At 36.9% G+C, this 16056-nt stretch overlaps 1 protein-coding gene across 2 annotated transcripts in view; it reads right to left on the reverse strand.

The window, feature by feature from the left end:
- The window catches only part of ALPK3 (alpha kinase 3), a 1816810-nt gene that overhangs the window by 619802 nt on the left and 1180952 nt on the right, over positions 1-16056 (reverse strand). The window lies entirely within an intron of this gene.

The following is a 16056-nucleotide window of genomic DNA, read 5'->3' on the forward strand; positions in this document are numbered from 1 at the left end:
ATCCATGGCCTCCAACACCTGTCCTATGTGGACAGGCTCAAATCACTATCACTCTACTCTGTAGCATACAGATTGCTCAGAAGTGATCTGTGTCTCGCCTACAAGGCAATCTCAGACCCTGCTCTACCAGAGATGCTCCATATCCATAAGTCTAACTCCTCGTGTAGTACCCGATCAAAAGGCTTAAATCTAATATGTGACATTAATAAAACCTGCTGGAGAGACAGGTTTGTTTTCCAGAGGCTGCCCCGTCTCTGGAACAGACTCCACATACACGTCAAACAAAGTAGGTTGCTGACCCTCTTCAAGTGCTACCTTGATGAGTGGATGGGCAACCACAAATTTGGTGCAGGAGTTCCATCTGTGTCCCTCATTGACAGGGGTGACAGATGCTGATTGAGGTTTTTTTTCTGGGGATAAACTCTTGGCTAGGCTTGTAAGGCCCCAGAGCCATTAGCCTAGTACTCTCCTATGATCCTATGATAGTTCAGGAATGTTTTGCCTAGTAAAACTATTGATTTATGAAAAAAAATATACACTAATAAATATCTACTAGATACTAGAACTAGGAGTCAAAATAGCCAAACAACACTTAGAAGATGTTGTTCAACATTCTAAAGGTCTGGGGACTTTAACTGTATTATAAAGGAATTTGGCACAAATGCGAGAAACTCACAAAAGAAATCACCACTGACAAAGGAGATTTCTAACTTTATTGACTCTTTTAATTTAGTATTCTCACAGGCATGGTACACAGTCAAGACCAGACAGAGTCTATGTATCAAAGGACATAACTACTAAATTAAAGTTAAGACAATTGCATGTCTACTCTCAGATCATAACATAATTACTTTTGAGCTAGACTTAAACTTTAAACAAAGGATAGCAGTGACAAGGATACCATCTTATATAACAAATTTTAATGATTTCAAGGATTGATATTTTTATACCAAAGAGATACAAACATTTTTAGACTTAAATCTCACAGAAGATTTAGCAGAAATATAAATATAGATGGGATACACTGAAAGTGTTCTTATATGGGAAGGTGGAAACATGGTATAGGAATAAACAAAAACAATGGAACAAAGAATTAGAAGATTTACAGTTAAAGGTAGATAAATTAAAACTTGATATCCAAAAGGAAATATTAATTTAACAAATGAACTGAATGACTTGAATAAAAAATATATGGAGACATTACACCATAAGACAATGATTAACTTAGATAAAATTAGGTTATGTTCTTACTCAATTAACCCAAAAAATCAAAGAGAAATAGCAAATAGAACTAAAAAAAATGATAAAAGCAAACCAAATAAAGGAAATATATGATATAGAGACTAAAAAGTAAGTATGTGATTTAGAGGGAATATTAGAAGCATTCAAAACATATTTTCACAAACTCAATAATCAAAATGAAAACACAGAGTCACAAACTGTATTAAAAGTTTTTCTTAAAAGAAATATTATGATTAGGTTACTAGAAGAATAAATGAAACTATTAGATAAACAAATAACAATGACAGAACTTAAATCTCAAGTAAATACATTAAAACTAAATAAAACTCCAGGTACAGACAATATCACCCAGAGATGTTTAAATTGATGACAAATGAAGCTCTAGTGCTATTACTGAAAGTGTTCACATCAGCAAAAGAAAGTAAATAAATCCCTCCCTCTTGGAAATACCTGTTAGAAGCACCAATTTTGAAACAAGGTAAAGATTCCGTCCATCATACAGACCTATAGCTTTACTTAATATTGATTATAAAATATTTATGGCAATACAAGCTGCAAGGATAAAATAATTGCTACCAATGCTGATAGAGGAAGATCAAACATGTTTCATAAAAGACAGAAATACATTTGACAATATTAAAAGGATCCTCTCTCTAATTGATTATGTAAATAATACAAAAAATAAAATGAATGTAATTGCCTTGACTTCAGCAATACATTTGATTCAGTGAACTGGGATTATCTGTGGTTAGTTCAAGAACAGTATGATTTTTCCAAAAGATTTATATTACTAATAAAATCGTTATATGAAAAATCATTGGCATACATAAAACTATTAACCTGTTCATCAAACTCTACTAAAATAATAAAGGGTACCAAACAGGGATGTCCCCTTTTCTCATTATTATTTGTTCTAGCCACTGAACCACTAGCAAGCAGTACACAAATGAACAAAAATTTCGAAGGGATTCGATTAGATGATAGTCTGGAAATGAAAGTCCAATTATTTGTGGATAATATTTTATTAACATTAAAAGGTAATAACAACACTTTGAAAGCCCTATGGGATATAATTTACTATTTTCAAAAAAAATGTCAGGTCTTAAATTTAGTGAGAATAAAACAAAAATATTACTCATAAATACTGACATGAAAAACCTAAATAAGGAACAACATAAATATATTCCTATTGATAATGCAATCAAATACCTAGGAGTTATAATAACAAGCAACTTAGATACAACTGAATTGAATTATAAAGAAATCTTAAACAATATCAAAAACCTAATACAAAAATGGAATAAATTCTACTTCTCAATGGAGGTCAGACTCTGCATAATTAAAATGATTATATTCCCTAAGATCTTATATTTTATCCAAGTTTGTTCTCTGCCACCTTCTAAAACACATTCAAAACAATTTAATAATCTAATTATAAAATGTTGTATGGCATCCTAATAATCCTAGGATAGCTATGAATTAACACTTAGATGACTGGAATATGGGTGGAATAGGTTTACCAGATGTGGAAATGTATTCACTGTCAGCTATAATAAAAACTATATCATTGTGGTTAAATACTAATTACACTTCCAAATGTAAACAAATACATGAGAAAATATTGATAAAATCGGGCCTTGTCATAAAATCACTACACTGAACTGGTATCTAACAGCTTTCTTTGATTATTTAAAGAATACATGACTGTGAACAAACAAACACTTAAACTCTAAATTTATTACTTACACATTAAAAGCATATACACATTTTATGAACAGCAATCCTAACATAAAAGCTTGGCTGTTTTTGTTGTATCCAATTGCATATACTCAAAGTAACATCATAACCTTTGATACAGAAGCAGTCACAACTCTTAAGAAAGGATTGATTTAATATACTGGCATCAATTGGTGGACTCCGGGAAAGTATTGACAATAGATGAAGTTAAAAGGAAATTTAATTTAGATAATAATGTATGGCTACTGATACAGGACTTAAGACAATTTATACTAAACAAACAAGAGACAATGCACCTAATGGCTAGGCAGGAAGTACATAAATCCATAGAACACAATATTAATAATGACCCAACTTACTACTGGAAAAGGATACTTATCATGTATTTACAAAATAAAAAAATGAAAGTCTACCATAAAGGAAACTTATGGGATTACTATAGAACACTTAATGGTCATATTCCAAATGATAGAGACAAAAAAACTTCTCTTCATAAAACAATTGTTTCTCTCACTACACTGGAAACTTTTTACATAGCATTTTATGCATAGATCCCATTTAACACCACACAAAATGAGGTTAAAGTTAAAAAAAAACATTGGTTGTTGGAGATGCAAATTAAATATAAAATCAGGATGGCTATATATGTTTCATGAATGCCAATTGATTAAACCATGTTAGGACAACATCAATTACTTTTTACAAGCAGTATTCAATGACAAATTTCAGTTATCCAAATCTTTGATTCTGTTTGATGGCTCTGTATCTGACTGTGTTCCAAGAATGAAATATACAATGTTATGGACCCCTTTAACTACTGCAAGAAAGAACATATCAATGGCATGGAAGTCTGAGTCTTCTCCTACCTTCAAGCAATACAGAAGTATTATATCAACAATATCGCAGTTACAAATGAATACCATCAAAGGAAGAACCGAAAGAACTACATCATTGTATCTTGCATAACAAAAATTTACTGAAATATTGGAGAATAATGACTGCAGCAAGCTTTGATTTGAAAGTTCATAGAAATTGAAGAATCATATTGTAAACCATACACACCCCCTGTAAATAGTTTGTTTTTGTTAGTTTTATTTATTTACCTATTCAAATTATATATATATATATATATATATATATATATATATATATATATATTTCACTGTCATGAAAACTGTATATATGTTTTTTGTTTGAAAGTAAACAAAAATATATCATCATCATCATCATCTTCTTTCAGCTGTTCCCGTTAGGGGTCGCCACAGCGGATCATCTGTTTCCATTTCTTCCTGTCCTCTGCATCATGCTCTTTCACACCAACCACCTGCATGTCCTCTCTCACCACATCCATAAACCTTATCTTAGGCCTTCCTCCTTTCCTCTTACCTGGCAGCTCCATCCTTAGCATCTTTTTCCCAATATACCCATTATCCCTCCTCAGCACATGTCCAAACCAACGCAATCTCGCCTCTCTTGCTTTGTCTCCAAACTGTCCAACCTGAGCTGACCCTCTAATATACTGATTCCTAATCCTGTCCATCCTAGTCACACCCAGTGCAAATCTTAACATCTTTAACTCTGCCACATCAAGCTCTGACTCCTGCCTTTTCATCAATGCTACCGTCTCCAACCCATATAACAAAGCTGGTCTCACTACCCTCTTGTAGACCTTCCCTTTCACTCTTATTGGTACCCGTCTGTCACAAATCACTCCTGACACTCTTCTCCACCCATTCCACCCTGCCTGTACTCTCTTCTTCACCTCTCTTCCACACTCACCATTACTCTGAACTGTTGATCCCAAGTACTTAAACTCATACACCTTTACCAACTCTTCTCCCTGCATCCTCACCATTCCTCTATCCTCCCTCTAATTTACACACATATATTCTGTTTTAGCTCTGCTGACCTTCATTCCTCTCCTCTCTAAAGCATATCTCCACCTCTCCAGGGTCTCCTCAACCTGGTCCCTACTCTCACTACATATCACAATGTCATCTACAAACATCATAGTCCATGGGGCCTCCTGTCTAATCTCATCTGTCAACCTGTCCATCACCACTGCAAATAAGAAAGCGCTCAGAGCTGATCCTTGATGTAATCCCACCTCCACCTTAAACATATCTGTCACTCCCACCGCAGTCCTCACTAATGTCACACTACCCTTGTACATATCCTGTACCACTCTTACATACTTCTCTGCCACTCCCGACTACCTCATACAATACCACAACTCCTCTCTAGGCACCCTGTCATATGCTTTCTCTAAGTCCACAAAGACACAATGCAACTCCTTCTGACCTTCTCTGTATTTCTCCAACAACACTCTCAGAGCAAATATTGCATCTGTAGCGCTCTTTCCTGGCATGAAACCATACTGCTGATCACTAATCATCACCTCCCTTCTTAACCTAGCTTCCACTACTCTTTCCCATAACTTCAAGCTGTGACTGATCAATTTTATTCCTCTGTAGTTACTGCAGCTCTGCACATCACCCTTATTCTTAAAGATAGGTACCAAAACACTTTTTCTCCAGTCCTCAGGCATCCTCTGACTTTCCAAAATTTCATTAAACAATCTGGTTAAAAATTCCACTGCCATTTCTCCTAAGCACCTCCATGCTTCCACTGGTATGTCATCTGGGCCAACAGCCTTTCCATTCTTCATCCTCTTCATAGCTGTCCTTACTTCCTCCTTGCTAATCTGCTTCACTTCCTGATTCACTATCCCCACATCATCCAACCTTCTCTCTCTCTCTCATTCTCTTCATTCATCAGCCCTTCAAAGTACTCTTTCCATCTACTCAACACACTCTCCTCACTTGTGAGTATGTTTCCCTCACTGTCCTTTATCATCCTTACCTGCTGCACATCTTTCCCAGCTCTGTCCCTCTGTCTAGCTAATCGGTACAGGTCCTTTTCTACCTCTTTAGTGTCCAATCTCTCATACAGCTCTCTATATGCCTTATTCTTAGCCTTCGCCACCTCTCTCTTTGCCATGCGCCTCATCTCCTTATACTCCTGTCTACTTTCTTCATCTCTTTGACAATCCCACTTCTTCTTCGCCAGCCTCTTCCTCTGTATACTCTCCTGTACTTCCTCATTCCACCACCATGTCCCTTGTCCTCCTTCCTCTGTCCAGATGTCACACCAAGCACCTTCCTAGCAGTCTCCCTTACCAGCTCTGCTGTAGTTACCCAGCTATTCGGTAACTCTTCATTGCCTCCCAGTGCCTGTCTTAACTCTTCCATGAACTCCACCTCACAATCACCCTTTTTTAACTTCCACCATTTAATCCTTGGCACTGCTTTCACACTCCTCCTCCGCTTCTTGATCACCAACATCATCCTGCAGATTACCATTCTATGCTGCTTAACTACACTTTCCCCAGTCACCACTTTACAGTCTCCAATCTCCTTCAGACTGGCCCTCCTACATAGGATATAATCCACCTGTGTGCATCTTCTTCCACTCTTGTACGTCACCCTATTCTCCTCCCTCTTCTTAAAATACGTATTCACCACAGCCATGTCCATCCTTTTTGCAAAATCCACAATCATCTGACCTTCTGCATTCCTCTCCTTAACACCATACTTACCCATTACTTCCTCATCCCCTCTGTTCACTTCACCAACATGCCCATTGAAGTCCGGTCCAATCACTAGTCTCTCACCCTTGGGTACACTTTCCACCACTTCATCCAACTCACTCCAAAAATATATATATTTTTAAAAATAACAGTAATAAGTACGACATGGGACATCAGACATACATTTAGTTATGTGGCATAACTCTCAACTTCTTTGCTTAATAACTAGAGATAAAACCAAAAATATTTGTGGGAGAAACAAAGGCCCAAAATCAGGAACAATTTTTAATAAAAATTACCCTAAAAAGTTAATAGAAGAAACAGCTTCATCAACCAACATTTTCTGAACAGCAAGAAGTATGAAACTCTAATGTCTGGCATTATCAAATTACTAGACTTCTCAATGATTTATCAGAGAATCAAGGGACAGGACAAAATTATGAAGCAAAATCAGAAATGTTCCTCAACATTAGGAGCACAGTGATATATGACAGTTAACTTGCGAAATGCTTTCTTTCTACATCCAAAATAAGTTAAAATGTTATGATCTAAAACAGAACAAAATAAGGATTTACTTACTAAAAATAAGATCTGTTAAGAGCATTCCCTCTCATTAAAATTGTATGTACAGACAGTGTAGAGTAAACATACTGCCATGATGTTCTCACTCAGAAAAGATACAATACTGAAACTAGTATATGGCAGTTACACAGTGCTGAGTTCTACATGAATATTAAGCATAATTAAATGTTCCAGCTATAGGACAGAGGGATACAGTGTCAGTGGCCATTGTAGATATAACCTTTACCACACCCAGAACTTCAATTCTTCATATAGCATCATCAGAACAGATGCTAAAGCTTAGTTCAAGAAATTGTTTCCTCCACTGATTTGCTAAACTTTTTAAAAGCAAAGGCCTGAATTCAGTATAGTACATACTGACACATCTATAGTGATGTAAATTCATTCTACAGGATAACACAAGCAGCTACACTTCATTTAACCTTCCATCGTTTCACTCAGATTCCCCCCTTCCAGTTTTTAGGAACAGAAACAAATCCCTGAAGAAAGGATGCCAATGTATTGGAAATATTACTTTGAAGCTTATTAATGCTTATACTTTTGGCTTAAAAGTACTGCAACAGTTTCATATTTTTCCTCTTCCCATCTGAAAAGCACAGCTTGACTTTTGTTAGCATTCATTAGAGCTCACCAAGCAGATGGTAAATGTTTCTTTTAATCATGTAACCATGAAAGAAGTTATGCACCTTGTACTTGCTTGGAATGTCTCTGAAACAAGCCTGCTGAAAGGAAGCACACACACCATATCAAGATTGTACCATGAGAAATGGTTTAAGCTATCTTCTCATATGCATACCTTTTTATCTTTTTAGCCTTGGAAACCCATGTTAAATGTTTTATCATGAGTTAAGAAAGCCTTGAACTGTGTATTAACTACTCTCTTTTTTTAAAAGACATAAAACAGCGTGCATGTGTGCATATGGTTGAATCTCTGTATTTTGAGATATTCCAGATACTTTTTACTAAATAATGTGTTTGCATCCAGAATCTTTGACAGTCTGCATATTGATCTGAATAACTGCATGATATTACATGTTAACAAGTATTCCTTTTTATCAGTAAGACATGCTTTACAAGGATTGACCACGTCTCCCTGAGCTGCACTCCACTTGAAACTTTAACCAAATGAAAATAAAAATGTCCAAACTACAGACTGGCAAAAATGATTTTTAATGCATGCACACTAATCACCTCATTTAAATATATTCATTACACTGTCACACAATCATGTTGAAAAGAGAAGGCCATACCTACTGAATCACTACCACAGTGCAAACAGAAATCATGCCAGCAGTGATTTTCTATAGCTAACACATTTCACCAAGCTGAGCATCATCAGTCAAAGTCAATGACTTGTAACCTCATCCACTGATGATGAGTCATATTGTATTTTAACAACACCTTTGCAAAGTGCAGACTCCAAAAAATCTGCGCTGACTCGAAGTGATACACCTGGAAATGTAAAAGTTGTCACATCAGACTTAGCATCAATGCACAAAATAGCTTTTAGTCAGCTTTTCTTAAATAACAGACAAGCACATATATACACACATGCATATATGTGTGTGTGCGTATGCAAACAGAAACACATACATACTAGTACACACAAAATGCACACAAAAATTTATCCTAACATAATACTGCATGACAAAGCCTTTGATAAGCAAAACACATGCTTAAAAAAGTTAACAGCAAACTTGGGTTACTTCACTTAAATAAAAAAAATAAAAAAAACAAATGTAACACGCTGCTTCATGCAGTCTTCTTATATACATAAAAGATTTCAAGGTTCCGACTTCTGTACTAAGAAAAAAGTCTGTCATTAAAGTGAAGATGCAGCCACTATAAGTTTTAAAGCTTAAAGCTTGTACTTTTTCTTCAATCTATTTTTTATTACAAATGTTTTTGCAAATGACCTGAGCTAATACCTTCTACTGCTTTTGAAAAAAAACAGAACTACTTATCCATCTACATTGATCTCTCCCCTGCAGTTTCAATCCATATCCTCTGGTGCTTGAAATGAAGACTTGTTGAGAAGATCATCTCAAAGTATAGAGGTTAACCCCACCTCCTTCTTAAATGATTTCATTGCCTTTCATGCACCTTCTTTTTCAGTCTAGTTGCCCTTTTCTGTACAGATACAGTCTGTTCTTCCTATTTATAAGTTAGGGTTTTAAAACCAGATGCATATTCTCTTACTACTACTATACCTGCGTTTGTTAAAACATTCACACCATAATTACATTCCTTCTTTTTTTTTTTTAACCAGGTTTAAATTCATTAACTGGTCTACAACTTATACCAGTCATGACCATCTATTTAAATATAAGGGAATTTACAGTTATTTTGAAGGAGTTCCTTTATCCAAGAAAAATGTGTTATTTTAAACATTGTAATAGTTGGCACAGTGGCACAGAGATTAGCATTGTTGCCTTATAGTGCTTAGTTCTCTAATTTAGTTCCTGGATTGCCTCCTGTGCAGTCTGCATGTCTACCCTGTGTCTGCATGACTTCCAGTTTATTCCTGCAGTCCAAAACATGCTACAGATGAAATAGCAATTCTTCAAACTGCATGTATTTATGCATGCAGCATGTGAGTAAGGGTAAGTTTGCATTCTGTGACAGACTGGCACCCTGTGCAGGATAATCTTCTACCTTATGACCACTGAATGCTGAGATAGGCTCTGGCTCCATATGACCCTGAAGAGGAAAAACTGGGTATCAGAAAATGAAGGAAGTAAAGAAGGTTGTAATATTTAAGCAAGAAGGCATGACGAGTATATTCTTTTATAACAATATCATGCCTGAGGCTAGTCAAAATCCAAGGGGAAGACAACTGTTATGACTCTACAGGTATGAAATTTCATGTTAAATTGCTTTACCATTAATTAGCCCTCAACATGCCGGATGAAAATACTCTGCAATTTGCATGTTATAAAGATGATATTTACGGCAAAGACAATTAAATTTTGGTAATCATATTTTGTTTAGGACAATGTAGCTCTGGTTTACTATGATTTACCCAGATGGCAATCATTGGAATGCCTTATAGTCGAAATCACCATTTCCAAGGATGATAACATCAAACCCAAATACATCGACCACGTTTCATCAAGTGGCAGAGTGCACTCGATTTTTTGAGTAACAATGTACTGACAGACGTTGTCGCATTGGGAACGTCATGATGACGTTCATATAATAATGAAACAAACATGTCAGCAGTACTTAGATGGATACTATTGATAGTGCATACATACTGGGATGCACAAGGATTATTTGATACAATTTAGAAGATAATATGTCAAGGTACATAATGTATGGAGAGGAGGATTACTTTCAGACTTTAATTTATGAGAATAGTAATAGGATAATGTAAACTTTGTCTCATTAGGAACATTATAATGAATGAAGACCATGGATTTGTGCTGGGAGTTATCAGAAATGTTTATGACACAGTACTCAAGTGAAGAAAATGTTGTGTGTGGATGGCTGCCAATATATCCAGGAGAAAACCGTTCATAACAGAATGTACTGGTGCTGTTGTAGGAAACTTAAGGATAAGTGCAACGGGAGATGTGTCACTGACCTCATAGGTTATGGATACTGGCTAGCTAAAAGTACATCTCATTTCCATGCTCCTGATGCCATAAAAAACGAGTTATATAAGGTGAGGGATAGTATAAAGAGGAGGGCTGAGAATTCTATTGAAGATCTTTGCAAAACTGTCTCAGAGATACTGTCTGAAACACCCAGTGATGTTGTCAATGCTTTGCTCAACACATCTGCTCTTAAACAGTCCATTAATAGAGTAAGGCATCGTAAGTGAAAGACAATATATAGTGACATGCAGACATTAAGTGACTTGAATGCTGACCATTTACCTATTAAAAATGGCCGCAGCATTGTTAAACATACTGGAGAGTCATGCGCAGCCGGTAACTGTTATAATTACAACCAAGAATAATTTGCAAATGTTGTGTAGTTCAGAGTACATCCTAGTGGATGGCATATTCCCCATTAGTAATACTGAGTGTAAACAAGTTTACACCATACACTGTAAATTGGAAGGGGCAGCTGTGATTAAGATAATTCTGGTAGTGTACGGTATTTTACCGTCCAAGTCTAAAGAATGTTACAATATGTTTTGGAACTGCATTTTCACCATATGTGTCTGGTTTGATATGGTTCTATGTCCTACGATGATGCTAAGTGACTTTGAGAAGGGGGCAGTAAATGCTATACAAACTCATTTCCCCACCAACGTAGCAAAAGGATGCTGGTTCCATCTGTGCCAGATAATCTGGAGATAAATCCAGAAGTTACATTTGCCATCTGAATTTGGCAGTAATATTGCATTTTCCCTTCTTTGTAAGCAAACAAATGCATTGGTATTTGTTAGTCCAGAGTACGTAGCAGATACACTAACTGATACTGAATCTGATATGCCTGATAATGGTAAGCTATTATGCAGATTTTTTAGGGAGAATTATGTTTTGGTTAGACCCCTCAGATATGGCATGAGATGTTCTACATCAGAAAATTTACCCCCATTGTTTGATGCTACTTTCTGGAACCAATGGGATACCAGCACACTGGTTATCCCAGAATTCATAATGCAGTGGTGGGGTGGCATTGCTGCTTGCGGAGTCTGTTGGGGAAACCACAACTTTATATGTTGGATGTCCTCCGAACAATACAATTGGAGCAAAACCGGGTGGATGACATTAAAAGTATGATTTTTGGCATGTGTACTGTCGTGTCCAAAGAGGAGATGACTACTGGACAAGGATGCTATCTTCGATAGGCTGTTAGCCAAGAGGGAAGAATTTACCATCAGAGATTTCTTGCAGCTTGTTGCACAGCACTGCTCTTTCTTTCTAAGTTTTTCTAATGTGTCACAGTGATTAATGGATTAAATTACCTAATATATTTGTTGTCTGGGGCTGTTTTGGGTATTGCATGTTATATATATGGCAATAAGATGTCTGCATTTGTTGTGGGTACTTCAGCACAGTGTATGCACAGTATGCTTTGCCTTGCAAATAATGAAAATAAGAAGCAGTACCGATGTACCTGACATTTGCTGGTAAACTCCCATATTGAATGCCTTTGACATCATAAATCTGTTTACATGCTGCTGCTTGCATTGGGGAGTAAATGCTACATTGATATTGAATCAACAAATGTGGTTTTCAGCCTACATTAGTGACAGATATGTCTGGCTATGTTTTCTAGATCGCCGATATAACAGAAATTATCAGTAGGACGAGAATATTGAAAATGTGGAATATACCACTTTGGATACTCCATTTTTGACATTCTGACTTTCTGTTATTGTCAAATTCAACAGCCATAGGTGATATTCTTAATGTTCAACGTAAATGGATTCAATCAAACCATAGTAAACTGTAGCTACAACATTATTACCCATTTTGGTGAAGTCTAGCATAAATACAGCTTCTGGCAGTGTCTCTGGCTGTGCAATTTCTGTGCTATACAGCTGAACAGCCCCAAAGGTATTAACACACTAAAATTATCTTTAACACAGAATGCATATTAAGTCCTGATTATGCTTTTATGCAATACATGTAAGGTCCAGGTTTGAAGACAATGAAATTTCCTGTAATGTATGCCATTTTTGAAAGAGCTGTACATCTCTTCAGCTTTCTAGCATCTTTTGTTACAGCAACTGCCTTTGAATTGTCATAAACATGACAACCAGATAAAGTAACTTCACAGGTATTCATTGGCGTGACTAGTGACCAGAATATTTAATGTACAACACCAGTAAGTTTTATGGAATTTGGGGACAAAACGTAAACCTATTTAACACATCCTGCCCTCACAATACACCTCTCTATTAAGCCAGCTTTGATGGCATACAGGAATAAAGCCCTTACTATGGCTCAGGCACCCATGTTTGAATAGCAGTTTGGACAACTTACATCTGAATGGGGAGGATGCAAATGCTCAACTTGGAGGGCAGGGGGAGGACAGGGTTATGCAAGCTGCACACTTCCACAATACCACTGTGTACAGGAAGTTATGCAACTGTATGGCTTGTGGATGCTTCTTAACTGCATCAAGACATCATCTAATGGTATACTCCAGCACAAGGTTTTTAAGCATAGTTACATGGGAACGGCATTGTGGGCCATTGTGGTGTCATGGATTGCACATCTTCGTTAAACAGGCTTAAGCCATTACAAAAGTGTTCTCAGTGTAGGACATAAAGCACTTTTATGGCTGCCTGAATAATGAGCCCTTTCAGACAGCCCTCATCCAAGGTGAAATTACCAGACAAAGGAAGGAAAGGATTCTGTCCCATCTAGGGAGTGGGCATAATGGGAAGCAGGTACAGGAGCAAAAAACACATGGAAACAAATATTACTCATTATTATCTCTGTGAATCTGCTACTGAAGTACAAAAACACTTTATGCAAAAAAATAAGAAGTTATGTACTCACCATAACGTTTCATCTTTGTCGTCCATTTTCATTATTCCTCAGCTTATGGGTTTGGATCCGATCTCTCAGATCTGACTTGGCTGTTGCAAAAGCTCATGTCAACCAGAAAACTCTCGAAATACCCGCTTACCCATAAGGCACCAAACCCAATTACCTCAGATCTTATTTGCTAATAACAGCAGAAAGAAATATGCAGTTACAGAGAGAGGAGACTATATCTGGAGCTATGTACCAAGGAAGTGGCATGCTTAAAAACACATGCTCTTCCTGGAGTTTTTAGGGCAGGGGGTTGGTGAGAGGAGAGTTGAAGAATAAAAATGGCCAACACACATGGAATGTTGTGGTGAGTACATAACTTCTTAATCTGATGCTGTCAACTGTCATTCTAGCCTCAACTTATGGGACATATTCCCCAGCCACCTAGATCCCCGGGTGAACTCAATGAAGGATATTCCAGAACACCACTGAACCAAATGATGCTCTGTCCCTGGAGACCATATCCAATTTGTAATGAGTAACAAATGTACAGGTGTAGCTAAATTGCTGCTGTACGAATGTCGTCCATGGAGGCTCTAGACTGGAAGACTGATGAAATAGTCATAGCTCTAGTGGAAGGAGCTCATAATGGTTTCAATAACGTAATGTCCAATTTGTTGTAGATATATATATATATATATATATATATATATATATATATATATATATATATATGGGTCTACTGCGGTTGATTGAAAACTCACTTGATTGAAAATGAAATTACTAGGACCACTTCACTGAAAGCTCACTTCACTGAAAAATCATTTGACTGAAACTCATTTTGTTGAAAGTTATAAATGGCCTTTTCCCCACTGTAGTGCGACCCTGGAGTTACTATATAAAGTAAGGGGGGTGTGGGGGGTACAGCCCCTCATATTGGGGGGTGTGAGGGGGCAAAGACCCCCACATATCTTGGTTATATATTCTCTTTTGGAAACATTTATTGCACTTGTAAGTATCACTGTGTATAGTTTAAAATGTTTATAATATGTGGGGGGCTGTGCCCCCCACTCCCCCCTTACTTTATATACTAACTCCAGGGTCGCACTACAGTGGGGAAAAGGCCATTTATAACTTTCAATGAAATAAGTTTCAAAGAAATGACTTTTCAGTGAAGTGAGCTTTCAGTGAAGTGGTCCTAGTAATTTCATTTTCAGTCAAGTGAATTTTCAATCAACCGTAGTAGACCCACATATATATATATATATATATATATATATATATATATATACATATATATCAGAAATACAATATGTGTGCCATCTATCTAGAGTAATTTTGTAACAGATTTTACTAGTTTCATGTCAAAAAAAGAGACAAATAACTGGTCAATCTTCATGATATTTTCTGTTCTGTGTAGGTAAAAACATAATTGCCTGTGAATATCCAAAAAATGTAATGTGTGTTCACCTTTGTTAGAAAATCTGAGGAAAAATACCAGCAGATTAATAGATTGATTTATATTAGGCTCTGAAACCACTTTAGGGAGAAAGGAAGTGTTAGTCCGTAAAGTGACCTTGTCTTTCTGAAAGTAAGATGGTTTTGAAGACAGTGCCTGAATCCCTGAAATTCTTCTGGCAGAAATAATGGCTACTAGAAAAACTGTTTTCCAAGAAAGATACTTGAGGTCACATTTCGCTGCAGGTTCAAAGGGGGTTTGAGTAAGTTGCTGCAGTACCAGATCAAGGTCCCATGTGGTTGTAGGGTCCATAAACTGAGGCCTGAGGAGAACAGTACCTAGCAAAAAAGGTTCTGCATAGTCTATGGGAGGCAACAAAAACACTATCAAATCCTATGTGAAAATTTGGTATTGCTGCTAGCTAGACTTTCACTGTGGAGGAGCTAGCTCCTTCTGTAAAAAGTAAGGCTAAAAATTCAAGGATACTATGCAAAGGAGCTGAAAAGGGATAAAAATTATTTTGGAAGTGTAGTAAACAAATCTTCTCCATTTACTGGAGTAGAGTTTACATGTAGATGATTTATGGGAAGATAAAGAGTATTTGATGGACTGGAGAGGACAACATAGGTTGTCTGGCTATTAATGGAATTGGGGAAGCCAGGCAGTCAGCCTGAGGTTCGATATGTCTGGATAAATCATATGTGTTGGATGAGACTAGAGGTCTGAAGTCAGATCCAGAGTCCACAGTGGGTGGAATAAGTGAGGCCAAAGGAAGTGGAAAATCAAATCTGTCGAGGCTAAAAAGGTGCAACGGGAATAACGTTGCTCTTCAACATGGCATCTTTCTGCCAGAATTTGGAAATTAGTGGGATTGGTGGGTAGGCATAAAGCAGACTGGGGGGCCAATCATCCAATCATGAAGTAGAGCATCCCTCGATGACTCCCCCTGTGGGGGGATCAGGGCAAAGTACCTGCTGCATTTGTTGTTTAGGGGAGAAGCAACA

This window comes from Protopterus annectens, chromosome 15.part0 (assembly GCF_019279795.1).
Source record: "Protopterus annectens isolate FY-2018-M chromosome 15.part0, PAN1.0, whole genome shotgun sequence".
NCBI lineage: Eukaryota > Metazoa > Chordata > Ceratodontiformes > Protopteridae > Protopterus > Protopterus annectens.